The sequence below is a fragment of the Pteropus medius genome, unplaced genomic scaffold (assembly GCF_902729225.1).
Source record: "Pteropus medius unplaced genomic scaffold, Ma_sr-lr_union100, whole genome shotgun sequence".
NCBI lineage: Eukaryota > Metazoa > Chordata > Mammalia > Chiroptera > Pteropodidae > Pteropus > Pteropus medius.
Window position 1 is genome coordinate 16,669,310 of NW_024354499.1, and position 23,414 is coordinate 16,692,723.

Genomic DNA, 23,414 nt, shown 5'->3' on the forward strand with positions numbered 1-23,414 from the left:
GGCCTTATTCAGCATTCACTAATATTTTAGCTATAAGAAACTCAGAATACTCACATGGCATTAATGCCAAAGGAAAAATAAACTTTATAATTGCTAATCATATAGTTCAGAAATGAATATATAAGATAAGCACCTGGACAAATGAAGCTGGGCTTCCTTTGGAATTTTATTTTTAAGGAAAGGAGTTGCAAATTAAAAGAAAGAATGAATATGGTTCTAATAAACAGTAGATGCTTCATTCATTCAAGAAATGTTTATTGTTTACCTTCTGTCTGAGATGCTCTCTGCCATGCCCCATAGGGTATAAAGAGTGATTGGATGTGGCCCATAACTTCAGGATGCTCATGGCATGGTAGCAGAGATGAGACAGGTATATAAATTAGTAGTAGTATACAAAGCAGAATAGCATCAATCTAAGACAGAGAAGCGGGTGACCGCTTAGGAAGGATTTGTGGAGATGTCGCTTGCGCTAGACTTTGAAAAATGAGTTTGTGAACAGAAATTGATTGGTTTGGAAAGGCATTCCAAATGGAATCATTATCTTCCTTTTACAGTTGAGGAAACCGAGGGGCAGGGAGGGTACACGCACCAAGGCCGTGCTAACAAGTGGTAGACCCAGAATTTTAACCTTGAGCTGATTGTGAGAACGTTTTTTGTTTTGTTTTGTTTTGTTTTGTTTTGTTTTGTTTTGTTTTTCCCCAGTGCACCTGGGCTTTCACACAAATTAGTTCATTTAATACTCACAACAATGTATTAAAAAATTTTTTTTTTCTCCCAGGCCAGGATCTTTTGGTTTTGAGGAAGATAGATCATGTAAGCAGTTCAAGCAAAAGAGAGGGTTTTGTTTTGTTGGTTTTGCTTTTGGTTGCTTGTTTCTGTTTTAAAATAAAGATGTAGGCGCCTGTCAGCGAACCCATGTGAGGAACCAGGGTAGAATCTTATGCAAACCGGGTAGGTGCTGACACCCGAGGAAGGCTCTCACTCTCCTCTTGATCTCTGCCTCTCCCAGTTTGCTCTTCTCTTCCTATGAATGACTTATTTCTGCTTCTTCATCAGCTTATTCATGGCCCCCAAACTTTCCCAAACCTGAGGAGCTTTTAGGTCTTATCTATTTTAATTCTCAAATGACAGACTTGATTGGGGCTTTCTTCTATTTGGGCAGAACCCTTCATTGCCAATCATTTATAAGCTGCTGGTCTGATGTCCTCCAAGTTCCAAAGAACTGTGGCTGGAAGCAGTAGTAGAGATATATGGTTCATGGCCACTAGGACAGAGAGATAATATCACTTCCACTTTTCTAACAAGAATACTCCCAGAGAGGGCATACAACGTTCTAAAATCATACAGCTGGTAAATCATCAAGTTCAAGCTCTACACCCCATTACTATGCCAGAAATTTGTTTGGTCTCAGATGCATTTTCTGCCCTAATTGTTTCCTGACAGACCCCAAAAGTAGTCCCAGGAATTCTGAGATGCAAGAATTCTGGAATTGCTTACCTATTTGAGCTTAAAAGCAGTTATGAGCTCTGCCAATTCCATGAATTCACAATGACTTAAATGATCATCTACGCTGATTTGAAGTGAAAGGCTTCTTGAAAGCAAGACTTTGGGATATGAAGTAGCTACTGCACTTGATATGGTAGTAATGATGGTTATAGTAGCGATGAAGGAGGACTGACTTCTTATTGTTGCATTAGAGAGCTCATGAAGAAAAAAAAGGCTGAGCTCGGGGCTTTAAAACCTTAGCTCAAGTCAAGGCATGGTCTAAGAAACTGAACATTTCCATAGTGGGCTTAACCGAATGTTTTATTTTTATATCATAGACCGAGCGCTAGACTCAAAAGCTAGTTTTCAGGCTTCTAAATTACAAGACAAATTCAACCTTCAGCCTTGTCCAGTCTCTTATGTCAAGGTTAGGAAACTGTTAGTATGGCTCAAGACCTTGAGATTAGGTGAGGACATTTGGATGGTTTGTAAGAATCTGAGCACCTTGCATCTCAGATCCACTGAGACTTCCAAATCAGCAGGAACATCCCCTTGCATACCATCTGAGGCCACTCATGAGATAATTGTCTTTCAAGGAAATGCCTAGCTTCCTGAAGATCTCTGCCCATTACTTTCAAACCCACTGGTAGAATCAGACTCTTATATCCTAGGTTTGTTCCTGGAGAAGAGAGCTTATACAACAAAACAACTGCAAGATTTTGCTAAGTTTATGTCCACAAGAACTTGAGATGAAATAAAATATTGGACTGGACTGCATTTATTGATATGGGGACTATTATCAAAGATTCTGAACTTCATGTGCTAGCTTGAAGATCTAGAAGTGGCTCTAACAATTTGGGTGGTTAGTTGAGTGAACCCTGGGCCCAACAGCAGTGTACATTTAACGATGCAGAGAGGCCAGAACTTCCCTGGGATAATGTCAGGGAAAGAATCCAAAGATTTAGGAATACGAGAAAGTTAAAAGGAAACTATTTTGTGCAACCTACCTGTCCACAACCTCACTGTCTCCCAGGAAGACATGGAGACTTCTCTTTATTAAGGCTTTGAGAAACGCTTTGGTGAGGAGAGGACAAACAGCCTTGAAAAGCCTTATGAGGATGACAGTGGAAGACTGCATTGTAAAAGGCTTTCTAATTCAGTAGGAATCATCCGGTCCTGGAGCAATCAGTCCAGCTGACAGTGCTTAACCAGCTGACAAGATGAGTACAATTGCTATAATACGCAAAAAGGAGTAAAGATCATCTTAAGGAATCACAGTCATCTTTGGCATGAAACAAATGGGTAGCCTATCAAAGCATTAATTTATATAATCAAAATTCTCAGTCAGCAGAAACATGACTTGAATAACCACAAAAGGAAGTTATTTCTCTTTCAATTGCTAAACTTTTGCTAGCTCATAGGAACCCCACTCCTTTGTTGAAGGGAAGGCCGGTTCTTCTTAGGAAGGAAACTTTAGCAATGTCAGAAATACAATAATTTGTAAGTCTTCCTCCAAGCACTCCCCAAAGGGACCCGAGGTCATTTCCCAGGGTGACTGTGCATCTGAGAAAGGGAAACAATGAGACTTTGAGTGCTTATTAAACACTAAATATATGTTGACAATCTCTGGAAAGCCAATACATTGCTGTGTTCTACAATTCAGAGAAAATGTTAGTCTTTATTACATCTTACTATACAGATAACTGTAATTTATGCTTTTGAGAAACAGCTGCAGTTTCCTACTGGGCTCTGGTAGAGACCGAAAGGTTGACCACGACACACTAGGTCAGCAGACAAGTCAAGTTGCCATCATGAACTAGGTGCTATCTGACCCACCAATCCTTATAGATGTACATGCAGAGCAGGAATCCATCATAAAGTGGAAAATACCTTACTTCTTTTGTTGGCAAGGAAAAACAGTTGCCTATTGTAGTGAGGACAAATTGCCTCCCCTTCCATGATTGAAAGGGGTCTAATGTAATTAACCTACCATCATGGAGCTGGCTTGTCACCAGGCCCTTCTTGGAAATGGTGCCTTATTGGGAGGGAAGTATTGGCTTCTGCCATTGAGCAAACTTGGGAGAGAAAGCTAATATTCACATATTAATATCACTTTGTACACTGACTTTTGAAAGTCTCCTCTGCAATGAATGCCATTGCGAAGCAATCATATGGGATACAAATGACATCATCCTCTGTCCATTCCAATAGGTCAGACCTCTTCCCTACACTTCTTTGTCATAAATCTTCCAATTGTCTTCTAACCAATCATCCCAAACCATCATCCAAACCCTCAGCTGCTGTCTGTGAATCAGCACAGATCTTTACCTCTACCTCTCTCTCTAGCACTCAATGTTTTGGACACTGGGAAGATTGCCCTTTGCCACTGCCCTTCAGGGACACCCTTGAGAGGGACTGAATGTAACAGTAGTCCGTTTCTTGCTGATGCCAACATATTGTATAGATAAATCTGTAAATAAGATCCAAGTTTTTTTTGCCCCACTCATGTGGCCTTAGGGAGCTTCTATAAGGCCTTGAGTTTGTGGTGAGGGAGAAAGAGAAATGTAGTAGTAGTAGGTGTTATGATACTCTATAACTTCTGGACCTGCTTGAGCCCAATCTGATTTACATTCAGTTACGGAATCAGCTGGGAAACAAGGTTGGGGTTCTGCCCTACAGAATGCTTTGAGCCAGGGAACAAGATATGGTGCTGCTTCTTCCATAGCAGGAATTCACAGGTCCTAGTATCAATGGGTAGAAATAGTAGTGAACCTTCTCACCATTACCTGCTAACACATTTCTATCTTTGAAAACCTGGTCTGGAGGTTTAGAGTTCTTGGTTGTCAAGGGAGACTTGGAAATGCTTCACCAGGGGATGCAACAATGCTCCCATTGACTTGCATGCTAAAACCTGGCTATTTTGGGTCTCCTTATACCCCCAAATCAACAGGCAAATGGAGAAAGGGGGTTTACTAAGCTGGCTGGGTAATACATCCTGATTTCTAAGGAGACACTGGTTTGGCACTATATAGTTGGGACAAGAAAGGACCAGGTTTGGCACACAAAGGATTTGGTGGGCCCTTCTTAGTATTTCCATGTCCAAAATAGAATCTAATGGAAAACTACAGCTGCTCATTAAGGGCAGGACCACTGAGGTCAGAAATAACGGTTTGTGTTATCTGACCACATGATAGAAAAGGGAACTTGGAAGGAAAAAAAAGTGATAATATCAACCTCATGACAGTTACAGAAATGAGAAATGTAGTAGCTTTAAATAGTAAAATATAATGAAAAAATATAATACATAAATAAGTTTTAAAATTATAGATACACATTTACATATGTTTCCACTTCACTTATTACCTATTGTTTTAGATGAGGAGAATTGGTGGTACTTAAGCAGTGTAGTTCATAGGCCACCTGAAGCCACATCTGGATCTGACAGAGGGGACTGTGTATCGCCAGAGATCCTGGGCTTTGAGATTGATCCAGATTGCTGGGACTTCATGTCTCTGTATTTGGAGGGACAAAGTATATTAAGGAAAACTAATCCTGGTAATTGGACCGTGACATTATCGAATAGGAATTCAACATGGCTAGATATATGAGAATAAATACCAAACCATAAAAGGAGAGGTTGTGCCAGTTATTTGCCATTTGCTCTCAGATACCTTAGCACTCTCCTTACTCTGTTCCATCAGATTATATTTCCCAGACTCCCTTGCCAGCTTCCAGTCAGGATTGGCCAGTGGGAAGTACTGGCAAGAGAATGACAGGAAGGAAAAGGAGAGAAACAGGGTACCCTCCTCCCCATTCTCCCTGCTCTTGCAGCTTCTCCAGCTGTGTCTCCTCTGTGTTTCAGTTCTGGTTGGGCAGCAACTCCCCCCACAACCCCAGCTGCAGCCAAGCAGCCTCTGTGGCTCCAGCTCACACAGGTGGTTCTGACTTTTGGACACCAGGCTTCACCTCTTCTCTTCATCCTTTCTACCCTAGGGAGGTAGTAGCTTCCTGCAATTACTAATGTCTGGGATAGTTTGCCTTCCGTTTTGCTCTGTCAGCTTCCTAACACATTGTTTCTCATTTTTCACATTAAATTTTCACTGTTGACCTTCGTGATTTAGGTCTTGTTTCCTGAGCCTGGCTTATACTACGTGTGTTGTCACATCACTAGAATGTATTGTCATAACCCTTATAAATTTCCATCATCTCCCTGACATTCTTTTAATTTGTTTTCAATTATACTTGACATATACAATATATTAGTTGCAGGTGTAAAATACAGTGATTAGACATTTACATTTATGTAACTTACAAAGTGATCACCCCAATAAATCCAGTACGCATCTGACACCATACATAATTATAATACTACTGGCTATATTTCCCATGCTATACTCTACATCCCCATGACTATTTTGTAACTACCAATTTGTACTTCTTAATCTCTTCCCCTTTCTTGCCTACTCCCCAAACCCCTACCATTTAGCAACCATCAAAATATTCCCTGTATATATGAGTTTGTTTTTATTTTCTTTGTTTTGTTTTTTAGAGTTTACATGTAAGAGAAATCATATGGCATTTGTCTTTTTCTGTCTAACTCACTCCACCTAGCACAATACCCTCTAGGTCCATCCATGTTGTTGAGGATGGCAAGATTTAATTATTTTTATGGCTGAGTAATATTCCAATGTATGTATGTATCACCTCTTCTTTATCCATTCATTCATTGATGAACACCCAGGTTGCCTCCATTTCTTGGCTATTGTAAATAATGCTGCAATGAACATATGGATTCACATGTCCCTTCAAAGAAAGTTTTGTGTTTCTTCAGATAAATACCCAGAAGCGGGATAACTGGGTCCTTCTTCGTCTCTTGTTATAGCCTCTCTTTTAATGTCTATTTTGTCTAGTATAGAAATTGCTACCATAGCTTTGTTGCTTTGTTTCTGTTTCCATGAAACATCTTTTTCCATCCCTTTACTTTCAGTCTGCATGTCTTTGTCTTTTGATTAAAGCATTTAACCCATTTACATTTAAACTAATTAATGCTAGATATGTAGTTATTGCCGTTTTATTATTCATATTTTTTATTTATTTTTTCTTCTTCTTAAAGAAGTCCTTTTAACATTTCTTGTAATACCGGTGCTGAATTCCTTTATCTTTTTCTTGTCTGGGAAGCTCTTTATATGTCATTTGATTTTAAATGACAGCTTTGCTGGGTAGCATAGCCTTGATTGTAGGTCTTTGCTTTTTTTTAATTTGAATATTTCATGCCAGTCTTTTCTGGCCTACAAAGTTTCTACTGAGAAATCATCTGACAGTATGGGAGCTCCCTTGTAGGTAACTAACTGTTTTTCTGTTGCTGCTTTTAAGATTCCATTTTTGTCTTTAACTTTTGGCATTTTAATTATGATATGTCTTGGTGTGGGCCTCTTTGAGTTCATTTTGTTAGGGGCTGTCTGTACTTTCTGGGCTCGTATGTCTATTTCCTTAGTCAGGTTAAGGAAGTTTTCCATCATTGTTTCTTCAGATAGGTTTTCAATTCCTTGCTCTCTCTCTTCTCCTTCTGGTACACTTATGATGCAAATGTCAATATACCTGATGTCCCAGAGGCAACTTAAACTATCCTTATTATTTTTTTAAATATTAATTTTTTTTTTACTGTTCTGATTGTTTTCTGCCACCTTATCTTCTAAATTGCTGATTCGATCCTCTGCTTCATCTAATCTACTGCTGATTCCCTTTCATGTAGTCTTCATTTTCTTTATTATATCTTTTACTTATGACTGCTTTTATCTTTTCTCTTTATTTTTATGTTTCCTATCTCTTTGTCGAAGTCCTCACTGAGATCAATGAGCATCCTCATAACCAGTGTTTTGAACTCTGCATCTGGTAGATTGCTTATCTCCATTTTTTTTTCTGGAGTTTTGTTCTATTCTTTCATTTGGGACATGTTTCTTTGTCTCCTCATTTTGGCTGCCTCCCTGTGTTTGTTTCTAGGTATTAGGCAGAATCTGCTATGTCTGCTTGTCTAAGAGTGGCCTTATGTAGTAGAAGTCCTATGGGGTCCAGTGGTGCAGTCTCCCGGGTCACCTGAGCCAGGTGCCCCAAGTATGTGTCCCTTGTGTGGGTTGTGTGTGCCTTCCTGTTGTAGTTGAGCCTTGGTTGCTGTTGGCACATCAGTGGGAGGAAATGACCCTCAGGCTGATTGTGATGACTGGCCATGACTACAGTGGAGGAATTGTTGTGCAGGGGCTGACCCTACAGAGCAGGGCTTTGGTGCCTGCCCAGTATGCCCTTTAGGTGCGTCATTTGTGGAAGCAGTTGGATGGTGCTCTGGTTTAGTCTGAAGCAGCCAACTGGCATGCTGGCTCTGGGGCCTTTTGGGAGGGGCCCACTTCAGGCTGAGTTCAGCTACCACCTGTGTTCGCCTAGGGCCATGTGAAATGAGCCATAAAGCAATCCACAGATGTCTTTCATCCATGCTGGGCTTTGAGGTGCCTAGGAGGGGTTAAGCTGCGAACCAGGTTTGGCTGCCACTAGTGCCAATTGGTTTGAGGCTGCTTAGCAAGAGGTATGGAGCAGGTTGAGGCCGGATGCTGCTTGCTTAGGGTTTGTGAACTTTTGAGAGATTTTAGGAAAGCCTGCAGCATAATCCAAGATGGGCTATTTGCATGGAAAAGCCACCGAAAGTGACTTACGTGGGCCTGCAAGTTGAGTGGGGCAGGGTCACAGGGAATCAGAGGGAGCAGACGGAAAATACTGTTAGTTAGGTTGATGGAGACTCACATACTGTGTGGGCTTTCTGCACTCTGGGATGGCGGAGAGAGCTCAACAAAGGAACAATGGCTTCTGCCAGCACTTCTGTCTGGGAAAAACCTGCCCCTTCAGCTTTCGCCCTGAAGCCAGACAATGCAGTTCCTCTCTATATGTCCCTGGTACCTTTTGAGCTGCTGCCCCAACACTGGAGCTCAGAGGGAATGAGTCCATCAGTGTGTGGGCCCCTTAAGAGGAATGCCTGGGACTCCCACAGTCCTCCATCTCTCTCAGCCACCTGCTTGTAAGTATGTTACAGATTTTAAAATATTTTTTAAAATATAGCTAACATACAATATTGTATTAGTTTCAGATGTACACCATAGTTATTCAACATTTATATACTTAAAGAAGTGATAACCGTGATAAGTCCAGCAACCAACTGACATCATACAACACTATCACAATATTATTGACTATATTCCTTTTGTCGTATACTACATTCCCATGGCTTATTTGTTTTGTACTTAGAAGTTTGAATCTCTTTTTCCCTGTCACCTTTTCACCCCTTTTTTGATTCTTCAATTACAGTTGACATTCAGTATTAGTTCATATTGGTATCAGGTATACAGCATAGTAGTTAGACATTTATATAATTTACAAAGTGATCCTCTTGACTAGTTTAGTACCCACCTGACACTATACATAGTAATTACCATATTATTGACTGTATTCTCTATGTTTTAGTTTATATCCCCATTATTTTCTAACTACCAATTTGTACTTCTTAGTCCCTTCACCTTTTTAAACTAGCTCCCCCCAAACCTTCTCCCATCTGGCAACCATCACCTTGTTTCTTGAATCTGAGTCTGTTTCTGTTTTGTTTATTTTTTTCTTTAGATTCCACATATAAGTGAGATCATAAGGTATTTTTCTTTCTCTGACTTATTTCATTTAGCTTAATGCCTTCCAGGTCCATCCATGTTGTCACCAATGGTAAGATTTCATTCTTTTATATGGCCGAGTAATATTTCATTGTATATATGTATAATTTCTTTGACTAATCATCTATTGATGGGCACTTAAGTTGCTTCCATATAGTGGTTATTGTAAATAATACTACAATAAACATAGAGGTGCATATAGCTTTTCAATTTAGTGTTTTGGATTTCTTCAGATAAATAGCCAGAATAGAATTGCTGGGCCATATGGTAGTTCTATTTTTATTTTTTTTTAGAGGAATCTCCACAATGTTTTTCCACAGTGGTTATACCAATTTGTAGTCCCACCAACAGTACACAAGTGTTCCCTTTTCTTCACATTGTTGCCAGCACTTGTTGTTTGTTGATTTATTGATGATGGCCATTTTGACAGGTGAGAAGTGATATGTCATTGTGATTTTAATTAGCATTTCTCTGATGACTAGTGACTTTGAGCATCTTTTCATATGTCTATTGGCCATCTGTTCTCTTTGGAGAAATGTCTATTCAGGTCCTCTTCCTATTTTTAAATTGGATTGTTAGTTTTTTAGGTGTTATGAGAGTTCTTTATAAATTTTGGATATTAACCTCTCATCTGATGTATCATTGGTGAATATCTTCTACCATTCAGTAGATCGTCTTTCTGTTTGGTTGATGGTTTCCTTTGCTGTGCAAAAATTTTATAGTTTAATGTAGTCCCATTTGTTTATTTTTTCTTTTGTTTCCCTTGCCAAGGCGACATATCAGAAAAAATATTACTAAAAGCAATGTCAGAGAATTTATGTTTTCTTCTAGGATTTTATGGTTTAAGTCTTACATTTAATTTTTTAATCCATTGTCAGTTTACTCTTGTACATGGTATAAGATGGTCCAGTTTCATTTTTTTTGCATGTGTCTGTCCAGTTCTTCCAACATAAGTTATTGAAGAGACTGTCCATATAGTCTTGCCTCCTTTGTCATAGATTAATTGACCATATAGGCTTGGGTTTGTTTCTGGGCACTCTGTTCTGTTGATCTATGTGTCTGGTTTGTTGTTGTTGTTTGTTTGTTTGTTTGTTTTTATCAGTACCATGTGGTTTTGATTACTAGAGCCTTGTAGAATAGTGTGATATCAGGTATTGTGATACCTCCAACATTTTTCTTCCTCAAGATTGCTGTGCCTATTTGGGGTCTTTTGTGGTTCCATATAAATTTTAGGATTATTTGCATTCTGCAAAAAATGCTGTTCATATTTTGATAGGGTTTTTATTGAATCTGTAGATTGCTTTGGGTACCACAGACATTTTAATGCTGCTAATTCTTTCTATCCATGAGCACAATATATGCTTCCATTTATTTGTATTTTCTCCAATTTCTTTCTTCAATGTCTTATAATTTTCCTAGTACAAGTCTTTTACAATTTTGGTTAAATTTATTCTTAGGTATTTGATATTTTTTTTTTTATGTAATCATAAATTGAATTATTTTCTTAATTTCTCTTTCTGAAAATTTGTTATTGATATAAATGCAACCAATTTCTGAATATCAATTTTGTATCCTGCTACTTTACTGAATTCATTTATCAGTTCTAACCATTTTGGGGTGGAATTTTTAGGGTTCTTTATACATAGTGTCATGTCACCTGCAAATTATGACAATTTTTCTACTTCCTTTCCAATTTGGATGGCTTTGTTTCATTTTCTTGTCTGATTTCTGTGGCTAGGACTTCCAATACTATGTTGAATAACAGTGGTTAAAGTGAACATCCTTGTCTTGTTCCTGATCCTATGGCCTTTATTATCTTGAAGTATGTTTTCTCTATTCTCACTTTGCTGAGAGGTTTTTTGTTTGTTTGCTTGTTTGTTTGTTTTTTAGGCGAGGCAACCTTTGGTTGACCTCACAGATTGCAAGGACCTTGTCAGCTTACAATCCCTTATTTTTTTTATTTTTTATGACTACAGCACCTGGTCTTCCTAGGTGGTCTCCCAGAGAGTTTTTATTATAAGTAGAGGCTGGATTTTGTCAAACACTCCTTGTGCATCTATTGATAGGATTTTTATCTTTCTTTTTATGTGGTGTATCACATTAATTGATTTGTAGATACTGAATCAACCTTGTATCCCAGTAATAAATCACACTTGATCATGGTGTATAATCTTTTTAATGTGTTGCTGAATTTGGTTTGCTAATATTTTGTTGAGGATTTTTGCATGTATGTTCATCATGGATATTGGTCCATAATTTTCTTATTTTGGTAACGTCTTTGTCTGGCTTAGGAATCAGGATAATGGTGGCCCAGTAAAATGAGGTTGGGAGCCTTCCATCCTCTGGAATTTTTTGAAATGGTTTGAGAAGGATAAGTGTTAATTCTTCTTTAAACATTTGGTAAATTTGATTTGATTTCATTAGTAGTAATTAGTCTATTCATATTCTGTTTCTTCTTTATTCAGACCTGGAAGATTTTATACTTCTAGGAATTTATCCGTTTCTTCCAGATTGTCGAATTTGTTGGCATCTAATTGTTCATAGTATTTTCTTAAAATTCTATGTATTTCTCTAGTGTCAGTTGTCACTTCTCTCTCATTTCAGAATTTATTTGTTTGAGTCTTCTCTTTTTTTTTTGATGAGTGTTATTAAAGGTTTATCAATTTTGTTTATTTTTTCAAAGAACCAGCTCTTGGCTTCACTGATCATTCATATTGTTTTTTTTAGACTCTATTTTGTTTATTTCTGCTCTGATCTTTATTACCTTTTCCTTCTATTAACTTTGAGCTATGTTTGTTGTCCTTTTTATGATTCATTTAGGTGTAAATTAGATTCTTTATTTGAGCTTTTTCTTATTTCTTGAGGTAGGCCTGTATTGCTATGAATTTTCCTCTTAGGACTGCTTTCACTCTGTCCTATAAATTTTGGGTAATTGTTTTTGTTTTCTTTTGTTTCAAAGTATCTTTTGATTTCTTCCTTGGTCTCATTGTTAACCCATTTGTTATTTAGTAGAATGTCATTTGGCCACCACAGGTTTATGAGTTTTTCAGTTTGTTGTTGTTGTTGTTGTTGTTGTTTGTAATTGAAGATCAGAGAAGATGCTTGGTATGATTTCTATCTTCTTAAATTTATTGAGACTTGTTTTGTGGCCTAACATGTGGTCTATCTTGGTTAAAGTGAAGATCCTTGTCATTATTTCTTTAAATAGGTTTTCAATTCTTTGCTTTCTTTTCTCCTTTTGGTACTCTTATGTTGGGAATGTTAGTATGCTTGATGTCCTAGAGGCCCCATAAACTATTCTCTCTCTTTTTTTTTTTTGGATTCTTTTTGCTTTTTGCTGTTCTTACTGGGTGTTTTCTGCTACGTAGTCTTATAAATCGCTAATTCAATTCTTATTTTATCTAATCTGCTGTTGATTCCTTCTAGTGTATTCCCAGTGAGTGCCTGGGAGTAAGAAAGTCTGTGTTTTGGCTCTTTAAAAGGATTCCTGTGTTTCTACTCACCCTCTCTCTCACCTAGAGATACAGAAACCTGGCTAGTATTCACACCCAGATATTGTGGGGAAGCTCTTCTCAGCAATGGTGCTCCAAGATCGGGAACTTGGTGTGGGGTTGTGGCTCCTTGCTGTTCATGGGGACCTCTGAAGCCAAGATCTCCCTCCCAATTCTTGACTGCCATATATGGGTGTGGGGCCAGCCCATTTTGCTTCTCTGCCCCTCCTTCCAGTCTCAAGGTGGCTTCTTCTGTATGTCCTTAGTTATAGGACTTCTGTTCATCGAGTCTTTGGGTGGTTCTCCAGGTTGATTCTTTTCTATATTTTAGTTGCAATTTTAGTGTGGTCATGGTAGGAGGCAGGTACAGCATCCACCTATTCCATCATCTTGAACAGACTCTTAAATTTATTTTAATATTCTCTAAGATTGTTACATATTAATATTTCTATGATTGAATGTCTCAAAATATTAGAATGTTAAATTAAATGACTTGGAACTTAATTCTTCAGACCAAACCGAAATTGATACATTGTGCTAGCTCTTTTGCCAGGTTGCCTGAGTTTAAACCCTGGTTCTGCCACTTAAGTTTTAAATGAACTCTTTGTGTCTTAGCTTCCCCATCTGTAAAATTGTCTGGCAATAATAAATATCATGTGTTTTTATTTATCTCTTCTCTGTGCATGTTACTTCTATATCTCTATATCTCCCTACTACAGGGGCCAAAGCCTGTTATTCCTCTTCTGGTCCGTTATATTTTCTCAGATGCTTCATTTACAATAAGGTATGAGTGACTAATGACACTAAACTGAAAAATTTTCTGCTTCAACATTTATTCATTTGACTCATTCATTCCATTAAAGAGGAAGGGTAGCTCTGAAACTGGAGGGCTAATTCAAACCCCAGCCCTGCAACTGACTGTCAGGATAAAAATGGTAACTCAGGAAGTGCTGTTAATAGCACTGGTACAGAAAAAATACATAAGCATTAGTTGTGCCAATTCATTTTAAGAACAAATATTTATGTGTGAAGAATGCATTTATAAATTCTAGGATTGCTCTGGGGTTATAATATCACAGTAAAATACTGTGTTATCCAAAGTATCTGTTTGTTTATATTAAGCACCTGACATTGTCACCCACTGTACTAGGTACTGGGGATAGAATGATGAACAAACAGACAAAATCTATGAGACCCCTACTCTCATAGATTTTACATTCCAGCAGAGAAGACAGATACTAAAACATTCTTACAAATATTTGATTACATAATTTTGGAAGGACTCACCTTAGTCTTTGGAAGGACTCACCTTAGAAGGATTCCCTGAAGAAGTATTTAAACTGAAACTTAAAGGTTAGTCAATCAGAATTTTTGCATTTGCTTGAAATAGCCACTCCTGCATTACTTCATACCTGCTAATTGGTAGGTTCATATTACCTTCCATCTCTGACCTTTTTCATACATAGTCTTCATGAATCTATGGTCATTGCTGATGACAGCCTTACCAATTAGAGCCATGTTAGTAGGCCTCCACTCTCCTATTAGACCAAATTTTCCTCAAAAATTTTTTTTGATTCTGAGTAAGAGAAATCTGCTTACATCAGCTTAAAGGGGAATAAAAAGGACTTGGTTATAAGGACATATATGTAGGTCATGGATCCCAAGACAGCCTTATGAGAAAATACACAGGATCTAGAAAGTTGTTTCCAAGTCCTACTCCCAGGCCACATGGCCACTTGCCCCCTTTCCATTTGCACATCATTTATTTTTTTTGTAGACTGTTTACGTGATCAGTCACAGCCATCCCCTTGCCTTAGGCTTGCATGGCCTCATGTAGTGGCCAGCACAGACAGGCTTCTCTGGTCCCCAATTCCCAATTCTCCAAGGAGATCTACTTTGCTTGGTGCAGCCTGGGTCAAATGCTCAGTCAGGAGTGCTTAGGAGGGTCGCATTGGACAGATGCTATGTGCAGGGAATATTATTGAGGGTGGAAAAACAGGGTTTAAATAAGGAGAGTCATTGGCTGAGCTGATTGCCCCCCAAAGGGTGCACATGCATGCAGATCATTAGGCCTGAAATGCAAGCCTAATGCCCTGCCGTGTAGCTGTATTGGAGCCTGAGACAAAGAAGAAAAGGTAGATACCTCCTACAGATTTTTATGTATTTTTTAAGGATTTTTACCCAGAACATTTTGTAGTTTAAGAATATTGAAAATTTTAAACATTATATGGGGGAGGAAGAGATTTTGCTCTACCCTTTTAGGTTCTTTCAGCTCATCTAATAATTAAATCAACATTAGACAGATTAACAAGAGAAAATAACCACACTTAATTACATTCATACGTATGGGAACCCCACATACATGAGAGGTTCAGAGACAGAAAGAGAAAATGAGGGATATATGGCATTCTTAGCTAACGGTGGGGTGAGGTACTTTGGGGCTTCAGGAGGGAAGAAGGTCACTGCAGGATGATAAGAAGAGCAGATGTTCAGTAATTAGAAGTCTGCTCAGCCCTGTAGATAGGTCATAAAAAGTGATTTCTGATAATCTCTTATCATGGGTTAAAGCCCCTAATTTAAATTATTTGAGGGAAAACTAAAAGTTTTTCGTGAGACTGTAAGGTCTCAACTGCCTTCGGTTCAAAATAATCCACCTGCAAAAGTGGCACATCTTGGGGAGGCCGGTTCTGAATCCCTTCAATAATTTCATCGAAACTCACAGCATTATTTCAAGTTCAAATATATTACTTATGCCCAAACCAGAATTTATTATCATTTTGCTTTCTGGGCTTTGTTGGACGCATCCCCTTTAATCAGATTTTATCAAATAGCCATTTAAAAATGTATTAAAACATGAATATAAGGGAGGACATCATTCCTTTGGCCTCAGGCTCCAATATGGCTCAGCATAGTGCTGTCAGAGCCTGTCTTTGACATTTGAAATTTTAATTTTATTCTTTATGGATTTTTTGCATTCATTTGACTTTTTAAAATATTACATCAAAATATTACTTATCTGGATGACCGAGTTTTCTGGCACTGCACCCCTTACATTTTGTACCCGAGGTGAGTCTCACCTGCCTTGCCCTGGTCCCAGAGTGAAGTGTGAGGCTTAGTCACCTGAGAGGAGACTGGAAATATAACCAAGAAACAGAAAGCAACCTAAGACCAAGGTGCCTGAGGAGGGAAGCTCAGGGGTGAAAAAGCAGCTTGGATAGGATGCCAGCCCCTCTCTCCCCATGTCCACCACAGGGAAAGTACCCTACTGAGCTGGTGTTGATGCACGACAGGGCAAATCCCCCCAAGTGGGGGGTGAGGGGGACTCAAGCTCTGCACTGAGAGAGAAAAGCATTTTTGGCTGAGCACGAGAAAGAATTCAAACACATGCAAAAGTTAGAGTCAAAAGGTAAGTTTATTAGAGAAGGGAAGAAGCAAAGACAAGAGAAAGAAAAGACAAAAAGCTAAGACAGGGGAAAAAAGCCCCAGGGGATCCAGTTTATATATCATTCTTTAATCCCTGTGAATTACAGTTTAAAGACTCTGTTAACCCATTTCGTTTGATATGGACATACAGTAAGGAAGGGGAAGAGTATGTAGCAAAATGTAAGACTATGTAGTGTGAAATGCCAGCTGGCAGTTCCCAGCCTTTAATCTGTAGGTTTTAGCCATAAGGAGTGAATGATTTTATTTTGTGTAGGGCAGGGTTTTCCCTGTTTCCCCTTCAGAGTGTGGGGAATGTGTTGTTAGCAATCTCAGCAGAAATCTTCCTTTGTTCTGCAGATGTCCTCCTGGCTTGGCTACAGGGCTGGTCAGCATATTGCAGTCTCTGAATGTAGTTTGATTTAACATCTTAGTTCTCTTGCCTCCTCCCTACATTAATTTCATTTATTAATGGCAGCAGCAATTGACTTTACACTGATAACAAAATCTCAGGCTAAAAGGATTAATTTCAGGTGTCACCCATCAGGGATTTGGTCAGAAGGGGATGGGTGCTCACTCTGCCGATTCACAACCTGCTCGCTGCTCTGGAAGAGGTAGATGAAATTACAAAAATTGGTGAGGACGTGCAGTGCGAGTTTCACCCTACCTCCTTCCTCTAATGTGTCCCTAAACTCCTTTATATTGTAATATTAACCCTGCACCCTGTTGGCAATCAGGCTCAAAGACTGCAATCAAGGAGTTAAGTTTGCTGGGTCCACGAATGTGTGCATTAGAAATCAAATACTGATGGAAGAATTTTTCCATCATATTGAAGAGTAACCTTGCTGCTGGCATTTGCACTGACATTTAGGATCTCACTACTTTGTGAATCATGGCATTGTCATTTGAGGCCACACAGTCAGAGAAGCAAACAAAAGCTCCTTAGAGTTAGCACTGCATTGCTATTCCTGGGGGGAGGGGGGCAGCAAGAACAGGCCAACTAAGGAAAAATCCCTAAAAGTAGACAGTTTGACCAGACCAGTTTCTGTTGACTTCCTCTTTCGTTTGTTTTAAGTGACAAGCGTGCCTTGAGGCTCGACAGTGAATGGGGTCCTATGATCTGGAAATCATATATTGACAAGCAGCCAGGGAAACAGGGCAGGAAACAAGGTCCAGGTTTGGATGACAGCTCCACTGTTTTGGAAAGTGGAGTGTTAGCCGCAGAGTTAAATTCCAGTCCAAGGCTGCATCCGGGCAGCATTGCTGCAACTCCCCAGCACCAGAGTTCTTGCTGCCCTTGGGGAGAAAGAGACAACCAGAGCCAATTCACAGCTCCAGTAGTTTAAATGTGGTTCCTGAAAGGGGCTGATTCCTTTTTTTGCCTTGGAGAAATTTTGCAGACGATTTCTTAGTACTCATCTTAGATTCTGGAAAATTCACTCACGAACTACTTTTCTTTAACCACACTCTCTTTTAGCGATCGTATCCAATCTCATAGTTTTAAATCCCATCTACTGACTGATAACTCCGAAATGTACAATGTAACATCAGCTCCACTATCTGCCTGGAGCTCCAGAGCTAGATGTCCAACTGTGGATTGACATTTCTAATTGCCATGTCAAGCTTAATATGGCCAAAACTAAACTTCTGAGTTCTGCCTACCTCTCCCAGTTTTCTGCCTCCTAGAGTTTTCTTTTTCTCAGTTAAGTTCATGGCCATCCTTGTCACTCAAAGCCAAAAACCTAGGAATCATAATTGGCTTCTTCTAAAACCACTAGAAAACAGTTCTCTCTTCCCCCAAAATATACCCCAAATTCATTCAATTCTCACTATTTCACTGATAGAACCAGAATAGAAGCCACCTTTACCATGTATTTATATATACACACACACACACATATATATATAGTAATTTCCATGCCCAAAATGTTTTATTATGGAAAGTTCCCATAATAAACATATAAAAAGTAGAGAGAATAATATAATAAACCTCCATGTACTTATCATCCAGCTTAAAAAGTTGTTAGCATTTTACTCATATCATTTTAATTTTTTTCATAAACACTGGTATTTTGTTATGTTTCAAAATATTTTAAACCAAATCTTTTACATCATAACATTTTTATCTCTAAATACTGCAATATACATCTGTAGCTGATAAAGAATTTTTAAGAAACATAACCGCCATACTATTATCGCATCCAACAAAATTAACAATAATCATGTTATATTGTATCTATGATCTTAAAAACCTATTTTTACAATTGCTCTGGTAGAATCAGAATTGAAATAAATTCTACATACTACATTTGGGTAATTTGTCCCTTACATCTCTTTTATAACCATCCTTAACCTCCCTTTTTATGCCCTTAGTTTTGGGGGGACCTGGTCACTTGTCCTGTGGAGTTTATCACATTATAAATTGATTGATGACATCCTCACAGTGTCATTTAAATTGTTTCACTATCCCTTGCTGTTTTCTATAAAGTAGTATCTACTTCTACAGGTTCGATTAAATTTAGGTTTCATTTTTATTGCAAGAAAACTACACAGGTGGTGCTGAAAACTTCCTATTGTATCAAACCAGGAGGTACAATGTCTGTAGTCCCAGTTTTAGTGAAGCTCTGGTTTATCTGTAGGTTCAGGTGCCTTACTTATTTTTAAATAGTCTACAGTTCAGAATCCCTTCAAGCCAAAATAATTAAATGGTGCTATAATTTTAAAGATCTTGTGAGAATTATATTTTGTAATCTAAGCCCAGAGTCTACATGATAAGTGGGAGAATGGGAGCAAAAACAATTAGTTGGGACTGGTCGAAGACAAGAGATAAGGAAAGAGACATGAAGATGAGGCAACTAAAAATCACCAGCCACCTGTCTCACTACCAGAATAAGATACTGAGTGGATGTCATACAGAGATGGGCTTTTGACCTTGATTTGTATCTCTTTCTCACTCCCTCCATATTGCCAGCACTTTGTTCTGTGCTGAACTCTTGGAGCACAGAAAGGAGCTTTGCCAGATATTATATTGACTTTTACCTTCTACTTTAAAAAGAAAATGCCAGTTACTTCACAGCATAAGCAAGGACTGAAAACTCCTGGTCACAGTAAGAGTAGGCCAGTCATTTCTTGAATATTTTAGGAGAACGATGAAATAAGCTCTTTTGTGTTCTGAGAGTTTAAGAAAAAAAATTCAAAAGATCTTTGGTCTGCAAGAAGTTGAGGATGAGGGGAGGTAATGGTTCTACATTTAGAAACTAGGTATTGGCAGATACCAAAATAGATCTTTTTAGCACCCATCCATCTACTGCAGGCTGCACTCCAAAAAAATATAGGTTGGTGAAACTCCTTTCATGACTCCCATTATTATGAGGTATATCCTGAGTATATCAAGAGGAGTGGATAGTTTTTTGGGAGGGAGTAGATTAGACTTTGATGGTATCACTTCCCAATAGTATATAAGGGCTCATGCATAATTGCTCTAAAATCAAACTAGAGGAGTACCTAAATATATAAAGCAAATATTAACATACTTAAAGGAAGAAATAGAGATACAATAATAGTAGGGGACTTTAATACCCACTTACATCAATAGGTAGATCAACAACCAGAAAAATCAATAAGTACACACTGGCCTGAAATGATGTTAGACCAGATAAATGTAACAAATATGTACAGAATTTCCACCCCAAAGCAGCAGAATACAGTTTTCACAAGTGCACACGGAACATTCTCCAGGATAGATCATATATTGGACCACAAAACAGGTATTAATACATTTTTAAAAACGGAAATCATATCAAGCATATTTTCCAACCACAATGTTATGACACTAGAAATCAATTACAAGAAGAAAACTGAAAAATTCACAAATGTGTATAGATTAAACAATGTACTACTCAACAACCAAGGGTAAATGACAAAATCAAAATAGAAATTTAAAAATACATTGAGACAAACAAAATGGAAATACAACATACTAAAATCTATGGTATAAAAGAGCAAAAGCAGTTCTAAGAGAGAAGTTCATGGTGATAAATGTAGTACCTCAAGAAACAAGAAAAATCCCAAATAAACTGCCTAACTTTACGCCTCAAGAAACTACAAAAAGAACAAATGAAGTACCCAAGTTAGTAGAAGGAAAGACATATAAAGATCAGAGCAGAAATAAGTGAAATAGAGACTAAAAACACAATAGAAAATACCAATGAAACGAAGAGATGGTTCTTTCAAAAAATAAACAAAATTGACATACAATCAGTAAGAGTAAAAAAGAGAAGCGTTAAATAAATAAAAGCAGAAATGAAAGAGACGATACAACTGATACCAAAGAAATACAAAGCATTATAAGAGATTACTATGAATAATCATACAGCAACAAATCGGACAACCTAGAATAAATTAATAAATTTCTAGAAACGTACAATCTTCCCAGACTAAATCTTGAGGAAATAGATTGAATTAGTAATCAAAAACCTCCCAACAAACAAAAGTCCAGGACCAGGTGGCTTCGCTGGTGAATTCTACCAAACATTTAAAGAGGAATTTATATCAATCTTCTTAAACTCTTCCAAAAAGTAGACGAGGAGGTAATGCTGGCCTCGTAAAGTGAATTTCGAAGTGTCACTTTACCAGGCCAGCATTACCCTGAGAGCAAAAACCAGATCAGGACGCAACAAGGAAAAAAAAATTACAGGCCTAATATCCCTAATGAACATAGATGTAAAATTTCTCAACAAAATATTAGCAAAGCAGATCCAACAATATAATCAAAGGATCATATACCATGATCAAGTGGAATTTATTCCAGGGATGCAAGGATGGTTCAACATTTGCATATCAATAAACAAAATGAAAGATTAAAAAACATATGATCATCTCAATATATGCATAAAAAGCATGACAAAATTCAACATCTATTTTTGATTTAAAAAAAAGGCCTCTCAACAAAGTGGGTATATAATAAAGGGCATATATGACAAGCCTATAGCTGACATCATACTCAACAGTGAAAAGGTGAAAACTTTTCTTCTTAGATCAAGAACAAGACAAGAATGTCGACTCTCACTAGTTTTATTGACCATAGTATTGGAAGTCCCAGACAGAGCAATTAGCAGGAAAAATAAATAAAGGGCATTCAAATTGGAAGAAGAAAAGTAAAACTGTCACTATTTGCAAATGACGTAATATTATATATAGAAAACACTAAAGACTCCAACAAAAAACTGTTAGGACAAATAAATGAATTCAGTAAAGTTGCAGAACACAAAATCAAAATTTAAAAATCTGTTTCATTTCTCTACACTAATAATAACCTATCAGAAAGAGAAATTAAGAAAATAATCTCATTTACAATTAAATTTAAAAATACCTAGGAATATGTTTAACCAAGGAGGTGAAAGACCTGTGCACTGTAAACTATAAGACATTATTGAAATAAATTGAAAACATAAATAAATGAAAAGATATTCAGTGCTCATGGATTAGAATAATTAATATTGTTAAAAATGGCCATACTACTCACAGCAATCTATAGATTCAATGCAATCCCTATTAAAATTCCAATGCCGTTTTTCATATAAATAAAACAAACTATCCTAATATTTGTATAGAACCACAAAAGACTCCAAAGCCAACGCAATATTAAAAAGAACAAAGCTTGTCTATAGCCATGCTACCCTGAACGTACCTGATCTCGTCTGATCTTGGAAGCTAAGCAGGGTCGGGTCTGGTTAGTACTTGGATGGGAGACCACTTTGGAATACCAGGCGCTATGGCATTTAAAAAAAAAAGAGAAAAAAAGAAGAAAAAGAAGAACAAAGTTGGAGACATTATACTTTCTGCTTCAAACTATGTTACAAAGCTATAGTAATCAAAACTGCATGGTATTGGCATGGAAATGGACACCTACATCAATGAAACAGAATAGAGTCCAAAAATAAACCTATGTATATATCATCAATTAATTTATGGCAGAATATACAATGGGGAAACGACAGTCACTACAATAAATAATATTGGTAAAACTGGACAGCCGCATGCAAAAGAATGAAACTAGACTACTATCTTATATCATACAGAAAAATTAACTCAAAATAAATTAAAATGAATGTAAGACCTGAAAACATAAAACTCCTAGAAGAAAACATAGCAGGTAAACTCCTTGACATCAGTGTTGGCTATGATTTTTAGGATCTGATTCCAAAAGCAAAGGTAACAAATAAGTTGAACTATATCAAATTAAAAAGCTCTTTCATGGCAAAGAAAATCATCAACAAAATAAAAAGGCAACCTACTGAATGAGAAAAAATATTTGCAAATCATATATCTGATAAGGGGTTAATATCCAAAATACATAAAGAATTCATTCAACTCAATAGCAAAAAAGGAAACAATATGATTTAAAAATGAGCAGAGGATCTGAATAGACATTTTTCCAAAGAAGACATACAGATGGCCAACAGATACATGAAAAAATGCTCAACATCACTAATCATCAGGAAAATGCAGATCGAAACCACAGGGAACCATCATTTCACACCTGTTAGAATGGCATAATCAAAATGACAAGAAATAACGAGTACTGGCAAGAATGTGGAGAAAAGGGAACCCTTATGCATTGTTAATGGGAAGGTAAATTGATGTACACACACACACACAGCAATAAAATATTACTCGGCAATAAAAAAGAATGAAATCCTGCCATTCGCAGAGAAATGATTTGACCTAGAGGGTATTATGCTAAGTGATAAGTCAGACTGAAAAAGACAAATACCTCATGATTTCACTTACATGTGGAATTTAAAAAATCAAAACCAATGAACAAACAAATCAAAACAGACTCAGAGAAACAAGAACAAATTGATGGTTGCAAAAGGAGGGGGAGGTGGAGGGATGGATGAGAAAGGTAAAGGGGAATATAGTCAATAATAGTGTGATAACTTTGCATGGTGACAGATGGCTACTAGACTTAGTGTGGTAATCACAACATAACATATATAAATGTCAAATCGTTATGTCATACACCTGAAACTAATATAATATTGTATGTCAACTACATTTTAATAAAAACGAAAAGATATATGCACCCCATGTTCATTGCAGAATTCATTACAATAGCCAAGATATGGAAAAAAAACTAAGTTTCCATCAATGGCTGAATGGATAAATTGTTGTGAATGGCAAGATTTCATTATTTTTTAAGGTTGAATAGTATTTCACTGCATTTCATATTTTTGACATTTTCCAAAATGAAGTTAACAACATCAAAACCACCAAGAGCTACCCATTTCCTACAAGATAATTTCTTTAGTTTATA

General features: G+C 37.4%; 1 long non-coding RNA gene and 1 pseudogene across 1 annotated transcript; one reads left to right on the forward strand and one right to left on the reverse strand.

Annotated features, from left to right (window-relative positions):
- Positions 1-686: 686 nt before the first annotated feature.
- LOC120594422 (uncharacterized) lies at positions 687-21,837 on the reverse strand. Its single transcript, XR_005650567.1, has 3 exons — positions 21,786-21,837; positions 4,849-4,997; positions 687-2,718 (listed from the first exon to the last, which is right to left on the reverse strand). It is a non-coding gene; the product is annotated as an uncharacterized LOC120594422 (long non-coding RNA).
- LOC120594645 (uncharacterized) lies at positions 21,758-21,876 on the forward strand (annotated as a pseudogene).
- The last annotated feature ends 1,538 nt before the right edge of the window (positions 21,877-23,414 follow it).